This window comes from Ovis canadensis, chromosome 4, assembly GCF_042477335.2.
Source record: "Ovis canadensis isolate MfBH-ARS-UI-01 breed Bighorn chromosome 4, ARS-UI_OviCan_v2, whole genome shotgun sequence".
NCBI classification, from domain to species: Eukaryota; Metazoa; Chordata; class Mammalia; order Artiodactyla; family Bovidae; genus Ovis; species Ovis canadensis.
The window spans coordinates 107,490,629-107,507,739 of record NC_091248.1 but is presented as its reverse complement, the minus strand read 5'-3'; positions in this window follow the sequence as shown (position 1 = coordinate 107,507,739).

The following is a 17,111-nucleotide window of genomic DNA, read 5'->3' as shown; positions in this document are numbered from 1 at the left end:
TTAAAATTAATTTTGATTGGAGTCTAGTTGCTTTACAATGTTGTTTTAGTTTCTGCTGTAGAGCAACGTGAATCAGCTATATGTATACATAAATCCCCTCTTTTTTGGATTTCTTTCCCATTTAGGTCACCACAGAGCACTGAGTAGAGTTTCCTGGGCTGTATGCAGTCAGTTCCCATTAGTTATCTATCTTACACGTAGCATTGATAGTGTATATATGTCCATCCCAATCTCCCAATTCATCTCACTCCCACACCTTCCCCCTTGGTATTCATACTTTTGTTCTCTACCTCTGTGTCTCTAGGGGAGCTGGATTTTGAAGGACCTTGCAGAGAATAAGAACCATTAAAGGCACCAGAGGGGATTCACACGGTCAAGTCACCATTTGGGGAGATTCAACTGCAAAGCAATATAAGAAAGATTGCAGGGAAAAACTAAAAGAGATCAGTTATAAAAGATTTCTTTTATACCCATTTATTCATTCATTCAACCAGGAAAGCGAACATTGAGAGTATATTGTGTGCTGAGGACTATGCTAGATCCTGGAGATGCAAGAATGAGTAAGATTTGGGTTTCCCTGGTGGCGTAGTGGTCAAGAATATGCCTGCCAGTGCCGGGGACATAGGTTCAATCCCTGATCCAGGAAGATTCCACATGCTGCAAAGCAGCCAAGCCAGAACACCACAGCTATTGAGCCTGTTCTCTAGAATCCAGCACGCGCAGCTACTGAAGCCTCCGCTCCACGACAAAAGAAGCCACCGACTAGAGTAGCCCTTACTCGCCACAACTAGAGAAAAGCCCAGGCAGCAACGGAGACCCAGCACAGCCAAAGCAAATAACAAAATAAAAGATGCTTTTAAAAATGAGTAAGAGTTTGTCCTGGACCTCAGCCATAGTCCAGGAGCGTGAGTGAGGAGACAGAAGCAGGAAAGACCCAAAAGACATTTTGAATAAAAGAACAACAGCCTTGTTAACTGAATTTTTTCCTGGGAAGAAACTAAGTATCTGTCAAAGTTCCATAAGCTTTCCTACCTAGAGCTCAGTGATGGTGATGCTGGCAGAGGCAGAAACTGAGGGGGTGTCTGCATGTGGAGGACAGCAATAAGAGTGGGACCAAGGTATGTTGCTAGTGTGGTTGTTTAGAACCTCTGGTTGCAGATGTCCAGCAGTTAATTGAGGCTGAATTCCAGGTGGAGTCATGGTTCTAGGCATCATCTTCAAAAACAGGAAAGATGACTTCTCATGAAACCAGGGTTTGGGGGCCCAGTAGCCTCAGGCCTGTGAAACAGTGTGTCATTTGCAAGGTTTTGAGTAGATTAGTGTGCAGTGGAGGGTGTGGAAGAAGAGGGAAGTGATGGGAATTTGTTGATTTGAAGGACAGAAGGGGCTTTGAGGGAGCCACATGTGGTAGAGGGCACCTTGAGATAGCTGGGGAAAGAGTCCTGTGAAGAACAGAATAAGGGCAGTGACTTTTGCTCCCTTTAATAATTTAATTGCCCAAGTAATTATGTTCATTTCAGAAAATTAGAAAATGCAAAGAAGCAAAGCTATGACAAAAAGTCATCTCTAATTCCACCATGCGGAGATAACTTGTTAATATGGTTGTGCCGATTTGCCCAGACTTGGTAACGGCTTCTTACGTCCCGGGCTGGAATCCAGCCTGGAATCTCTGAAGAAAGGGATGACAGCCAAGAGACTGGCTTCAGGAGGCTCAGCCTCTGGGCTGCATGCTCTTTCTCTGTCCTAATCCCCCTTCCCCACTGGAGTGGAAGGACGCGGGCCATGATCCTGTGTAGAGTTGGACCCTCCCCAGGTACCCGGGGCTGAACAGGCATTTGGGAAGATGCTGTGGAGAAGCAGAAAGAAGCCTTCAACCCTACAGAAAACTGAGATTTAATGCATTCTGAGGCTTCCCAAGTCACCAGCCCAATTTCGTCCCTAAAGGTGTTTTATCAGACGACTTACACAGTCACCTGTAGATATGGCCGCAGCAGCTGGACGCTAGCTCCATAGGCTGCCCCTGCTTCTCCTGCAGTTAGAATAGTAACAGCGTATCCAGCACCTTCTCAGTGACCCTGGAGAAATTCAGTCTTCCAGGAAAAATCTGGGAGCAACTCAAAATCACCATGGAAACATGACTGTGACATCAGTCATCTGCCAGAGAGGCTATAAGGTGTGGTATCTCTGAGGGTTGGCTCTGGGGTCACACCGTCTGAGTTTGAATCCTGGACTTGTGATCTAGAAGCCTGTGACATTAGGGAAGGGGTTTCCCTGGTGCCTCAGATGGTAAAGAATAGACCTGCAATGCAGGAGGCCTGGGTTCGACCCCTGGGTTGGGAAGATTCCCTGGAGAAGGGAATGGCAACCCACCCCAGTATTCCTGCCTGGAGAATTCCATGGACAAAGGAGCCTGGCGGGCTACAATCTATAGGGTTACAAGAGTCAGACACGACTTTAGGGAATGAGTTTCTCTCTGCTTCTATTTCCTCATTGGTAGTGACATCCTTATAGTACCTTCTCACACCTTATCGTCAGGGTATTCAGATTGTTACAAGTAAAGCACCTGGTAGCCACTCTACAAATGTTAGTTGTTAATTAAAGAAGGGGACATTCAGGGTACATTGCATGGTGGGGTTAGCCTGGAAGTCTTCCTGAAGAAGGCTCTTGGCTTGTATGGGCTGAGCAGTCAGGGAGGGGAAGTTCGAATATGCCTGCTCAATGGAGCGGAACGCAAAGACCAGAAGCTCTATCCATCTATCCTTCTTTTATGCAACCACCAGGCCTGAGTCCTGGTTTGTCCCATCATGGCCTGTAATGAGGCCAAGGAATGGGCAGATTTGTTTGCCCAGGGCTGGGGCCAGACTTCCAAGAGCATTTTTCCTGCAACACGTTGCATAAGCAGAGGTTGCTGTGTGGCACCCTGCATGGTTGAGGCATGACCTGGGGCACCTGGAGGTCTGGAGGATCCTCTCAGGCCAGGCCACCTCCCAAGCAGTGTGGTTCCCCAGCACCCAGCCCCTAGTACCCAGCTCCTGCCTGGGTATATCTCAGATGAGAGACACTGCCCATCGCCCTGTGTCTGGGAAGATGTCACTTTAAGAAACAGAGTATCTTTGGGTCTTCCCTGGTGGGCAAATGGTTAAGATTCCATGCTTCCATTGCAGGGGGTACAGGTTCAACCCCTGGTCGGCTACTAAGATTCTTCATGGGCAATGTGGCCAAATAAATAAATAAAAAGAAAGAAATAGAGTGTCCTTTATTCTTATTATGTAAGTACTGAACATTCTTGTAGACAACCTCCAGAGAAGATGCTTTAAATTTCTTATAAGTCACTATCCTAAAATCACTAATGTTTTATGTTTTTCATGCACAGCTCTTCTCTTTTGTGTCTCTGTAGATGCGTATGTGTGTGTGCTCAGTTGTTCAGTTGTGTCTGACTCTTTTTGACCCCATGGAATGTAGCCCACCAGGCTCCTCTGTCCATAGGATTCCCAGGCAAGAATACTGGAGAGGGTTGTTCTTTCCCTCTCTAATAGATGTATGTGTGTGTGTATACTTTTTTCTATCATAAATAGAATCATAAAGTAATACCATTTTGCAATGTGATATTTTCAATTGTCTTCAACTTTCTTTTCATATTATTAAATATGCATCTACCATGTAATTTATAACGCTGGCAATGTGCAACTGTGCCATAAATTATTTAAACAATTTCCTATGGTTGAAAATTTAGATTGTTTTCACTGTTTTTTTTTTTTTCTCATGAACAATGTTCTCATGCCTAATCTTGTAAATAAATCAAATATTCATGCTTAGTTCCTTAGGCTCATTTAGAAAAGCTGGGTCAACAGGTGTGTATATTTTAAGGCCTTGGATGCCTACTGCAAAGACTCCCCAGCTGAGACCCCCGATAGTGGCTGTCCTACCTGTGGCCCAGAGAAGGGAACCACCTGCAAGAGCTGGGCAGATGTCACCAAGCATCTTGGAAACTCCCCCAAGGCTGAAGGGTGGTGGCTGGGGTAAGGACCGTGGTAGAAAGTGGACTGCAGTTGGGACCTTGAGCCACCCCTTGGAGAGCAGGTAACCTGATGAGAACAGGTGGAACCATGTATGTAACTCTGTGGAGGTGAGTGAGGTGCCTCAAAGAGGAAGATCCCAGAAAGGATACCCTTCCACACAAAAGCCTGCTTGTAGCTTTCAAGGGAGCCCTGGGGTAGCCCACACTGCTGGACTGTAGTCTCTGTCCTGCCAAGAGCAGTGATGTGTATATTTATCTCTGCACCCCCACACCCAGCCCAGTGATCCAAAAATATTGAATAAACTGACTTGACAGCCTGCACCCCAACTCACAGCCCTTGCACCTCCTTGTCCCCCATGTTTAGACCAAAGTTTCTGGCATCTTGCTGCCTTAGAAGTGGACATTGGAGCACCCTTTCCATAGGCCACTTGAGCAATGTACACATTCCTTTCAACTGGCAATTTCACCTCTGCTGCTGCTGCTGCTGCTAAGTCACTTTAGTCGTGTCCGACTGTGCGACCCCATAGACGGCAGCCCACTAGGCTCCCCCGTCCCTAGGATTCTCCAGGCAAGAATACTGGAGTGGGTTGCCATTCCTCCTCTAGGAACACCCTAAAGAAATCCAAGACCCCCAGGAACTGCCTGTTCGCCTTTCGCCTCTGTTTCCTGGGGATTCTCTTCCTGCCCCCTCCACTCACACACTCTCCATTCACATCCTGGGTTCCTCAGCATCCTTGCTATTTCCTGCCCCATTACCTAAACTCTTCTCCTCAAGGCACAGTTAAAATACTACCTTCTCTAGCAAGCCTGCCCTGACCCCCAGCTGGACATCTTTTCTACTGTGCATTAGAGTCAGTTACATGCATGATTTATCTGAACCTCCCAACCACAATCTATTTGAGGGCTGGCAGGCAGAATCCACAGCTATTTTATCTTCATCCTTCTCTACATCTGGCAGAGTGCGGTACCAATAGCAGGTTCAGAAAGTTGGATGGAAGGGTGCCCTTCGGGAAAGGAGGTTCTTTTAAAGCCTTGCAATGACTCTCTGCGGTACTCTGAGACCACGTCTTCTGCCTGTAGATATCGGCATCACAGATGAGCTGTAGAATCAAATGCCCTTTGTAGCAGCAGCACTATTTTCAACCCCAATTTTTAGAATCTCCATCTAAAATTTAGGTGAGCCAATGGAGGCCAAGAGCGGTGAAGGGCATTGGCTGAAGGCATACGCAATGATCGAGAATCCATCTGATCTGATTTCAAGTCTGAGGCTCGCTTTCTGAGCTCAATCACTGCATATTTATATTATGATACAAATGTGATTATTTCTAACAGAAAAGCATTCACTTCTTTACAATAACATCTAGCGTGCAGAACTTTAAACATATGCAGAGAGTTCCCCTTGGGAGTTCCAGGGAGATTTTAATGAACTAAAATTTGATTCAGAAGTGCCAGCGCCCTGAACAGGGTTTTATGAGATAAGAAGGTGCTGACACTTACTAAAGACTGGCAGGATGGGCAGGCCCTGGAATCCTCTTTTTCTCATCCCTAAAGCAACATTCTTTAATTAATAAAATTTGAATTTTTATTGGTAGCATGGTTAATTAGTGATAGTAAATTTGCACAAGGAAGCGTTATTTAACTCCTTTAACCCCTGCTGTACCAGGAGGGTGGAGGAAGACCCTACACAGTCGGTAGGCTACAGTCAACCCTTTAATGTGGGTAACAATTCCATGGTTGGGAATGAGAAGGTTGAGGCTCAGAGAAGTTAATTAACTTGCTCAGAGTTGCCCAGCAGAGCCCCGATGCTAGTTCTGGTCAGTCTCAGAAGTCAGGGCTCTCTCCCCTGTCTGGGTTCGTGGGTGCACACCAGAGGTTCTTGGTGCCCAAGTCTCCACTGTAGCCTAATAAAATCAGAATTGCTTGGCTCAGTGCCAGGTATCTGTATTTTTAAAGAGCTCCTTAGGTGCTTAAATGAGCAGCCAGGGTAGGGGAGGAGGGACCGGGGCAGAGCTGCCTCTCAGCTGTCACAGGGAGGGAGGAACCTGACCCACGTTACAGAGCTCCTCTCCGTTCACCTCAGAATCACCCAGGATCCTCTAAGACAGATGCTGCCCTGGCTCCACCACGGATCAATGAAGGCAGAGATGCTGGGGCGGGATACACGCATAAGCATACACTCTTTTTTTTAATTTTGCTTACCCACTCTTCAGGCTGTGCTGGGTCTCTGCCGATGCGCAGGCTTTTCCCCAGTTGCGGCGAGCGGGGACTACTCTCGGCTGTGGTGTGGTGGCTCCTCATGTCTGTGAGCACTGCTCTAGGGTGTGCGGGCTTCAGTAGTTGCAGCACATGGCTCAGCAGTCTCGGCTCTCAGGGTCTAGAGCACTCAATAGTGGCGGGGCACAGCTTAGTTGCTCCACAACACGTGGGATCCTTCAGGATCAGGGATCAAACCCATGTCTCCAGCATTGGTAGGCAGGTTCTTTGCCACTGAGCCGCCAGGGAAGCTCCAGCATATATACTTTTGAAACTCCCCAGGTGTTAAAAGTGTAGCCAGTGTTGAGAACTGGACTCCGAAGACTGGACACAAATGGCCTGGGGAGGCAGCTGAGCAATCCCAACCTGACTAGGGCCGAGACCAGATGAAAGGAACCTCTCCTTTGCTAGCTTCTCAGCTAGCTCTGGGGAAGGAAGACAAGGAGAAAAACAATCAGCATCCAACTATCAGTATGCAAAGACGTCGTTAAATGCTCAGAAAGAATTCCTGCTCTCAAATCAATTAAACGCTTTCCAGCAAATTCCTTGACAAATTTACTTGACAGATTCTTCACAGAGAAAGCAAAGTGCACTTTAGTCTTTGCCTAGAAAAGTGATATAAAAAAATCGTCACGAATGGGGTCCAGATGAATGAGGTTAACTATGGGACAAAGGGGACTCAGCAGACAGACAGCAATGGAATCTGTGCAATCTATTATACAGCGGCTTTTGTATGCAAAGCGGAAAAGAGCTGCGGAATAGGATTACTATGCTGACAGGGAAAACAAAAGAAGTTTAACGCTCAATGCATGAAAGAGCAAGGTGAACCCGGGGCAAGGAGCCCGGTGAAGAGGGCAGGCTGGGAGCTGGGAAACACGGCGGCCAGTCCAGGGTGGAACGGGGCCTGCCTCTTCCAGGTGACGTCCAGGCTCTCTAATCCGTGCTGGTTGTGACCTTGGCAGAGCCTGCGTACTTCTCCCCTCTCCATTCTGCGCCCTCCCTCCTCGGGAAAAGCCTGGGCAGAACACTGCCCTGAACTCCCTTTAGGAGAGCGTGGGAATTTCTGGGAGAAATTGAAACAGACAATTTCTGGGAGAAATTGAAATTTCTGGGAGAGTTTGAAACAAGCTCTCCTCCCAACCTGGCAAACCTCTCTCTGGAGGTAGCAAAGAAAAACAACTTTACTACTGAATTAGCATTAAACCAGAATGTGAGGTGATCCGCTGGGAGAATGCAAAGATGGGAAGAAATCACTCGTCTTTTCTCTAGACGAGCAGCCCCCACCCATCAGGCCAGAGAACTTGACAGCACCATGGGTCACACATAGCTCACCCTGGATTCATTTATTGCAGTGGCCACCGGTGTCGGCTAACTGCCTTTACCCGAAAGAAAAAGAAACTCATCTCTTTATGGCAAGAGCTAGTTTTGCAATGGAAGCCGAAGTTAGGGTCCTATTCTCTCACAGAATCTAGGAGATGGGGCACTTCTTCCGGGATGATTCCATTTCAAAGAAATGAATGATTCCTGGGTCCTTGAGAAAGACATGCCTGGATAGTAAAGCTGGCAAGAGGCTTATTTGGCTTTTGACAAAATTTACATACATTTCAAAGAGACTGAGAAAGCATTTCCAATTACAAGTTTTCTAAAGTAAATGCTCTAAGAAAAGGGAGTGAGGTGAGGTGGAAAAGTCTCTATTATTTTCAACAGAGTTAAGCTTCTTATTTTGAATTTCTATTTACCCTTACAGAACACTGGCCCTCCTGCAGAGCCTGTAGGGAAGTGATGGGAATGTTTGACTTGAGGGAGGTGTTGTCGGCTCAAGACCTAAGGGGTGCGTTTGTGGGTGCTCAGCTGCTCAACACATACATGTGTCTGACTGTGACCCCATGGGCTGTAGCCCACCAGGCTCTTCTGTGCATGGGATTCTCCAGGCAACAATACTGGAGTGGGTTGCCATTTCCTTCTCCAGGGGATCTTCCTGACCCAGGGATCGAACCCACGTCTCTTGCATCTCCTGCATTGGCAGGCAGGTTCTTTTACCACTGAACCACCTGGGAAGCCCCAACCTGAGGGGTAGTGTAGACTTAAGGTGGATTTAGTCTTGCGACCTGGACAGGAAGAAGGGTGGACAGTGCCTCCAGCTCTTGGGGAGTTTCAGATTTGGCTAGGATGTTAGCAATAATAAGTGTCACACAAATCCCCTGACCCCTCTGTCTTTCCGGACTCATTCTGTCCTCCCCCAATCTGATTTCCCCCTGCTCCCTGCTGGGCAGGAGGGCAGGTTGGGGACCCCAGCCAGGGGTGACTCCTCGGCTGTGGCTTCATGCCTCCCTCCTCCTCCTCAGCACAGATCCTGGCTTCTGCTCCACTCCAATTAGACTCTAACCCACTAGAAGCTGCAGCCAATTCTGCGGAAAGTTCAGATCTTTAGGGACTTCATAAATTAGCTTTTCCTGCTAAGTGTTGTCCAGAAAAGAAAAAAAGAGAAGAATTATTGAGGAGTGAGGGGCAGGTTGCAAAGCACAGCGCAATTACTGTTTAGTCTTTCCAAGCCCTGAAGGTTCACATTGCAAATAATCGGGCAGAACCATCCCAGGAGGCGGGGTGGGGGGGGCACTATGGAGTTGAGGGGATGGATGCAGGGAGAGCTGACCAGCTGAGGGCTCACTGGGTGGCTCTGGGCAGGTGGTGGGTACAGGTTGGGGAGGGATAGTTCTGAGATGCAGGTGGTGGGACCGGCTTGTTTTCTGCTGGCAAATTCTGAGCAGGACCTTTCATCTTCAGGACATGTCTGTGAGCGTGTGGCCTCGTATTTATGTTAGAAAATGCAGAGGAGAATCCTAGATTTCTACACCCCTGTGTGTCCCTGAGCAAGTTTTGCTGTGTCTCTGTTTCTGTCCCATGTGGTCCATGTTCTTGCTCGTGGTACAGATGGGAGGTTTCCATGGGATCCCACCTTGCAAGCTGTGGCCAGAGATAAGTCTGACAGTTTCTTAGTTATAAGCAGTGTCAGCAGAGAGGGAGGGTCACCCATTGAGGCTGGAATGGTGTGTTGAAGGGCCCAGTCCCTAGGGAACCAGGGAGCAGTCTTTACTTGCTCTGCACATGCTCTGGGATGTACCTGGCCCACTATTCTTCATTCTTCTGGCCCCACACTTGGCTGCGAGCCTGGCTCCAAACATGTAAACTCTCTTATGCCCCTAACCCCTTGCACCTGCAGGTCCCACAGTCTGGAACACCCTTCCCATCTTTCTTCATCTGGCTAAACATGACTCATCCTTCAATGTCACCTCCTGCAGGAAGCTTTCCCTGCCTTTCTGGGATCAAGAGGGAGTCCTTCTTTTGTGCTCCCATCTCACTTTGGACCTACATCTATTAGAGCACTCTTCACACCTTGTGATTCACACCCTGTTAAAAGAATCTGCCTGCCTGGTAAAAGAACCTGGATTTGATCCCTGGGTTTGGAAGATCCCCTGGAGAAGAGAAAGGCTACTCACTCCAGTATTCTGGCCTAGAGAATTGTCCATGGGGTTGCAAAGAGTCTGACATGACTGAGCAACTTTCACTCTTTGTCTCCTCCACTAGATGGGGAACCTCTTGAAGACAGAATGCATCTTTCATCCCTGGCTTCCCACCAGCGAGCACCATTCTGAGCAGAAAGTGAGTCTGTAACATGAATGAATCTTGAGTGACAGCACCTCATAGCACTCCCCAGGCACTCTCCCTACACTGATTTCTGCTCATCCTGCCATAGGCCAGAGCACAGGAGAGGCAGACGGTGTTATTCCCATTTGACTAGGGAGGGTCATGAGCTTGGCTGTTTAACAGGTGTCTCCTGACTATCTATGTCCCCGCTTTCCAGCCCAGAAGGAATCTGCACCTTAGGAGAGCAGCCACAGATCAAAGGTGGCTGGAACCTCAGGCAGCAGTCTTGGGAGAGCTGTGCCCTAAACCCTCAAGCCCCTTTATTTAATTTAATCTCGGTCTTCCTCAGGCTTGAGTAGCATTCAATGATTCTGAATCTTGTCTTAAGTGTTTGCCAAATCTGGTTAGATTTTTTGAGTCCTTGTCTATAGGTTTTCTCCAGCCCTGATCTCTCATCTTTTAAAGAACCCTCTCCTGACCTCTTACAACTTCTCAGAAGAAGGATTCGGTTTCTTGTAGGTTTCTTTGTCTCATCCCTGCTTCCTTGTGGAAAGAAAGTAAATTATACAAAAGTGTGATGTTTCCAGAATGTTCAAAACTTGTGACTGCCTTTTGCTGAATCAGCAGGAGAATTTTCCTCACCTGAATCCCTTCCTCAAGAATCAGCTCTTTGCTGAGTTTGTTACCACTAATCTCCATCGAAATATCCCTTAGCAACTAGGTCCTGATAAAGTGAGATTGTAAGCTGACCCCTAATGTCGCCTGATTCTGCAAAGCTGGCTCTCTCATAGGTACAAAGCAGTCCATCCCAGAACATGATTTTTAAAGCCCTTTTAATGAAAAAGGGACACAAAGATAGAAAAAGATTTCTATCTGAGCGTCCCTGTGTGCTCAGCACGATCCCAGGGGATGCAAAAATAGAAAAGTGCTGGAGGAGCTGGCAGTCACTTTAGGGAGAACCCCTTGGGAGTCAGATACAAAGCACCCCGGCCAGACTGTCGCAGCCCATCGAATCTGACTCAGAGAGGTGAACTCCCCTGCGTTCAGACCACCTGTAAGTTGAGCTGTTTCCTGTGGCTCCCAATCCTCCTGCAAATATAACTCTCTGCCCAGGATCGGTGTTGGTTTTGATTTTCTCCCAGGTCAAAAGAGCTCTCGCTCATGGGAGAGGACACGAGCGTGGCGAGTTGAGAGGACAGGAGTTCGGTAAAGTCACAGGGCTGAGTTGCCCCTCCGCAGGCAGGATGACAAGGCCCAGAGCATCAGGAAGGAACGCTGTTGGGCTTTGCTGTGTCCTGATGGGGGTCGTGGGAAGTTCAGCCTTCCAGGGATGTTTGGGAAAGGCCTGGGGAAACCTTTGACACCAACAGAGCTTTTCACCTTGGAAAAGCTGAGCCAATTTGGTTAATAAAGTTACCCAATGCCGGTCTGATCAAAAGGGTCCACATTATGCCTTTAGGCCACAGCTCCTTGCAGGGGTGGTGTGGAAACTGCCTGTGGGTCGCGTGTAGATAGAAATCATTAACATTTATTGAGTGTTTGCTGGGAGCCAGGTTTTTGGTGAAGGCTTTTCTTCATTATCTTATCAATTAAGATGCACAAGGTTCTCCAGAGGAGGACGGTCTCCTCCTATTTGGAAACAGTCAGGAGAGAGAAATTTCCACTTGGGACAGGTGCTGATGTCAAGAGCAGCTGTCCTAGTTAAGATGACTTCCTCCTGGACAGTGTTGGTCTCCTGGAGAGCCAAGACCATGCTCTCTCAGCATTCCCGGCCCCTCACCCCCGGGCTCCTCTGCCCACCAGAGCCAGGGCGAGCAGACATGTGTCCCACCCAGGCTGCACCCAGGCTACCTGTGCTTTGAGAGGAATTCCTCGCTGAGCATCACGCCGCGTGTTAATCATTGTGTTATCTCATTTCATCCTCATCATAATCTTATGAGGGAGGATAGTATTTTCGCTCCCATTTTACAGATGAGGACACTGAGGCACAGAAGAGATGAGGATTTGCTCACTCTCCCACAACTAGGGGTTAACAAGCAAGTTCTCCCCATGTTCAATCTGTCTCCTCACCTGCCATGGTTCTACCCTTTGGCTTCACACTTGGGTGAGTGGGACCACTCAGAATCTTAAGAAGGACTAAGAGGGTCTGAAGAATTGTGGAAAGGTGTCTTATTCTGCAAAATTGATCAATAAACAGACAACAGAAAACAAGCAATCTGCATTGTAGATTGCAACAGTTGGCAAGACCTGCCAAAACCAGAGACCGAGCAGCTTAAATACAGAAATTTATCTTCTCACAGTTCTGGAGGCTGGGAGGCTAAGATCAAGGTGCTGGCAAGATAGATGTGCAGCAAGAACTGAGGCGGCCGCCTTCGGCTGTGTCCTCACACGGCCTTTTCTCTGTGTCCACACATCCTGATGTCTCTTCCACCCGCTCTGTTGGCTTAGGGCCCCACCCTTATGACCTTATTTAACTTTACCTCCTGAAAGGTCCTGTTGCCATATACAGTCACATTAGGGCCTAGGGCTTTAACATACGATTTTGAAGGGTACAATTCAGTCTCCCACATAGATGATTCAAAGTCTGTGTCCCTTCTATAGCAGCCCCACAGTATGGGACACAGTCAGGTCAACCCCAGGTATCCGCCCCTCTCTGCAAGACCTGGGGCCTGGAGACTGCTCTCCGGAAGCCACATCCCTGAGAGACCACTGCCCCACTGAGAATTCAGTAAAGATTCATATATATATATATGTGCACACACATATATAAACAGCGTGTTACTACAGACTCCTTGCAGCTCTATAAAACCCAACATTCACACGTAGTTTTCACCTCATCTGAAGTTTTTACATTTACCATCTTGACATGGGGACTGAAGCTACAGCCCCTTATCTGGTCTAAGTTTCTAACAATATTCCTTTTTTTTTTTTGAGTTCTCATAGCTGTCTAGGGATCCAGAGGGCTATGATCTTTCCAAACACAACACTGGTTTCTCTGGTCCCACCTTTAGAACATTTTTTCCAATGAAAGGAATGACTTTGCAAGAGGCCATGCCTACCTGGGAGCTTCCCAGGTGGTACAGCAGTAAAGAACCCACCTGTCAATTCAGGAGAAGCAAGAGACTCAGGTTCAGTCCCTCGGTCAGGAAGATCCCTGGAGTGGGACCCAATCCCACAGTCTTATTTCCATTCTCATCATGCTGTAATCCCCTGAGCACAGATCCATGTACATCTAACACATGCTTCTGCTAACCCACCCCAGCTTAGAAGATTGCTGGAGATCAGTCACCTCACTGGCCATGGGAATTTTCATGGGACCTTGATCTGCCTGGGAGAAGTCGAAAGTTCACCAAGAGTTCTTCCTTGGTGGTGCAGTGGTTAACAATTGGCCCGCCAATGCAGGAGGCATGGGTCCAATCCCTAATCCGGGAGATCCCACATGCCTCAGAGCAGCTAAACGCAGGTGCCACAACTACCGAACCCAAGCGCTAGAGCCTGTGCTGCCCAGCCAGAGGAACCACCACCAAGAAGCCCACTCACCGCAACAAACAGCTGCCCCAGCCTGTGGGGCTTTGTCTGGAACTGGACATTTCTTTATTTTTCATTCAACCAAGGCTGTGGGGGCCTCAACCAGTGTTTCCTGCCTGACCTACTGCTGACCAAGTAGTCGAAGTGGTGGTCAAGTTCTCCTTGGGCCCTGAGTGTGGCTGTCTGCATTCCATGTGTGTGAGTATGTCTAACGAGCTTCCATCCCAGAGAGAGGCAGAATTGAGGCGTTCTATGGGGCAGGTCACTGAATATTTGCAATTTCAAGTTCATGGCCACAATGTAGCATTTCAGAGGAAGACAGAGGTCTGGGAGCAGACAGGAGAGAAAGCAAGGCTTGGAGGTTTAACATGCTCCACTTTGGAGGAGGTACATGTAGCTGGGAGTTGCAGCAAGCATTAGCCCTGGAATGTGACGGTTTCCAGAGGGACTGAGGTGGGGAGGAAGGGATGGGTCCCCCACCTCCTTCCCTGGCTGTGCCCTGCTGCTTTTCCAGGCCAGGCACGGTGGGGCACAGGAGGAGGCAAAGGGCTCCCTAGGTCCCCCTGTCCCATGCGTGGTCTCCTCCCCCTTCCTCTCTACTCTCCACAAACTTTTTCTTATCCTGGGTGAGCCAGTTGAAGTGGGCACGATACTACTAATAAGCTGATTTAACAGAAGTGTTTAGCTCATTGGGCCTTTGGGATAGATCTCAGCTGGCCCTTGCCTGAAAAGATAACAAGCTTCTGTGAAACTAACAAGGATACTAGCCCACTCCGCTGCTATATTCTTACTTTATATGCTGATGGTATTGATAATCATTTCTGTAAGTGGAATTCATCTTTCCTCTGGCAATAGAAAGACTGAATTGTAAATGGTATCCTGGGGGCTTCCTCTCTTTTCTAGAGCCTCTCTGAACTTGGGAGTGGGAGGATAGGGGGTGGCAGGGGGTGGGAGCGGATAGGCACAGATGATTCCACACGTCCACTTACCCTTGGGGTCCCTGGTCCATGTTGTCCATAGCATATAAAGTCATTTGAAACATCAATAATGAATTGTCCTTTCTCTTACATTCCCATGATCTCTCTTTACTCACAGGCTTATTTTGAGAAATAAATGAAATTAAAATAATTATAGTCAACCATCTACTACATGCTAATCCTAGGTACTTTATGAATACTGTTTCCAAACCTAATGGCAAGATCATGATAAGAATCATAACTACTATTTTATAGATGAAGAAACTCAGAGAAGTTATGAATTTGCTCAAGGTCAAGATTAAGATTCCAACCTCAGTCTTTTTGACTCTAAAGCTCATATTTTCCCTCTCCGGGACTATGCTGTGTAAAACATTGCTCCAGCCAGCACAAAATTAGGTTGTGCTGCAGTAATGAGCAACCCCCAAATCTTAGTGACTTCTGACAACCGAGTTTTGCTTTCTCCTCACATGTGATGCCTTATTCACATGCATCACAGTTGGCTGGGGGCCCTGCCCCGTAGTCCCCCAGGACTCTTGCTGAAGATGTAACAGCCACTGGACTGTTGCCAGTCCCCCTGGTAGAGGGAGAGGGCATTCTGGAGGGTCTAAAACTAGCAAATAAATGCCCTGGCATTGAATTGACACACTTTGCTTCTACCCACAACTCACTGGCCGGAATTTTACGTGAAGATTCCGAACCATAAGGGGGGAGGAAGTGCCATCCCATTGGACAGCAGAGAATGGAAAGTACAGGGCAAGCAGCATTCAAACCTGCCGTGAGTGTGTGCCACAGTACTTGGCACCTACATGCTCAATAATCCCTACTTCATACGCCCTCCCCTCCCCCAACTGTGAACAGATTATGAGGAAACACTGCTGTTTTGGAATAAGAGACTGGCATAATGAGCAGGCCCTTCATTCTGTGCTTTCTTCAACACTTTATTGACTTACCGCTGAATCATAGGATGCTGGCAGCAGTTCACATCTGGATCAGATTGCTCCAGGGCCTGAGTCTCCAGTGACTTGATGTCTCACTATGTACCAAGGGTCTCCATCAGTCAAAGTCAAACGCTCTGTTGCAGGTGATGGGCAACACTCACATGCATGCCACATGACACCCTCCCATGGATGCCCCGTGACACCCTCCCATGGGCATCCCCATCAGCCCAGGGCTACACGCAACCCCCGGCTGGCAGCTGTAACTCCACCCTTTCTTCTTTTAGACAGGGAGGCATATCAGAACGCAAGTGAGTGACAGAAGCATCATCACAGGGATATGTTGGATCTATTCTAATCGTTTAAAAAGTGCATCAATTGTCTGAAAATCTCAATAGTTAATTATTAATAGCAAATTGCCTATGACACACCTCATAACTGCTCGAGATATGCAGCGTGTCAGGACACCAGCACGGATGAATTACTGGTCAAGATGATCCCAGACCAACTTGTTGTGAAATGAAAAACTGTGTCAATTAACTGGTTGTTTTATCTAGATGGTGCCAAGGAATTGATGGGAGAGAACATTTTGTCCATGCTAACTAAACTGGCTAGTGGCCTTGGCATTGTATGGACCCAGCCTGAGTATTAAGAATGTGAGCATAATATCAAATCATAGAATGTTAGACTGACAGGAATTTCCAGAGATAATTTTCATCTGTTACAGATGAGGAAACTAAGAAACAGTCGGGTTAAAAGATCTGCTGAGAGACACACAGTGCAATTATTAAGTACTGTTTTAGAAGAGGTAGATGTGTGCACATCTTCACCCACAACATTTTTAACATTTTCTGTAGCTATTTCAGAACTGAGAGGCTCAACCAAATGGAATTGCATACTTTCTAAAAGTAGACAAGAATTTAAGAAATACCCCGTGGTGCAATTGTTTCATTGCTTAAACTTGCTGCTGACTCATCTGCCTTCCACTTCTTTACCAACATGGTCGTGACATCCGTCACTTACGTTGGCTCTTTTCCCCAGCTGGTCCCATCCTCCTCCACTGGGCTGGGAAACAGGATGTAGTCACATCACCTCCGTGAGTCCTCATTGGTTGGTGGGCGGGGCTCAAAGGTGAGGACTCCAGCGGGAATTCCTTGCCAACAGGGGTAGGCCTCCTGTCCTCCTACATGAAGAAAGCTGCCTGTTGCCCAGGCGAGTGGGCTGCTTAAGGCCAAAATTCTGGAATTCCTGGAACAAGGAAGCCAAGGGTTTCAGGCTTCATCTTTTTGAGAAAAGACAAACTCTCCCTACAACAAACAACTCCTATGCTGCACCTAAAGTGCTGGGGAGGAAACGTCTCATCCAGAAATGGTCCTTGAGTCCGTGCCCTCCCTATTCCCACTTAACTGTGAATTGCATCTTTTTATTCACTTTGGGTTCTTGACTCTTGAAAGGCCTTTAGTTTGAGGCAAGTGATTTTGTGGTGTCCGTTTCTCAAGTCTACTTCTGAGGCCTTGAAGACTCCCTGCTTCAGGGAGTCTTTCCTGGGAGGAAAGGAACTCCAGAGCAGTTCCGAACGGCCCCAGGGTCAGTGACCAAGATCTAGGCTGTCCACTGTCACTCCCAGTCTAGGATTTTGGCAGCTCTCCTAATCCCACAGGCCCAGATGCAAGAGGCAGCCCTTGGCATGAACAAAGAACTCTTAGGCTCAGGGCCAAGAAATCAACCCTTTCCCCGAAATGGAGCTGCCCCTCC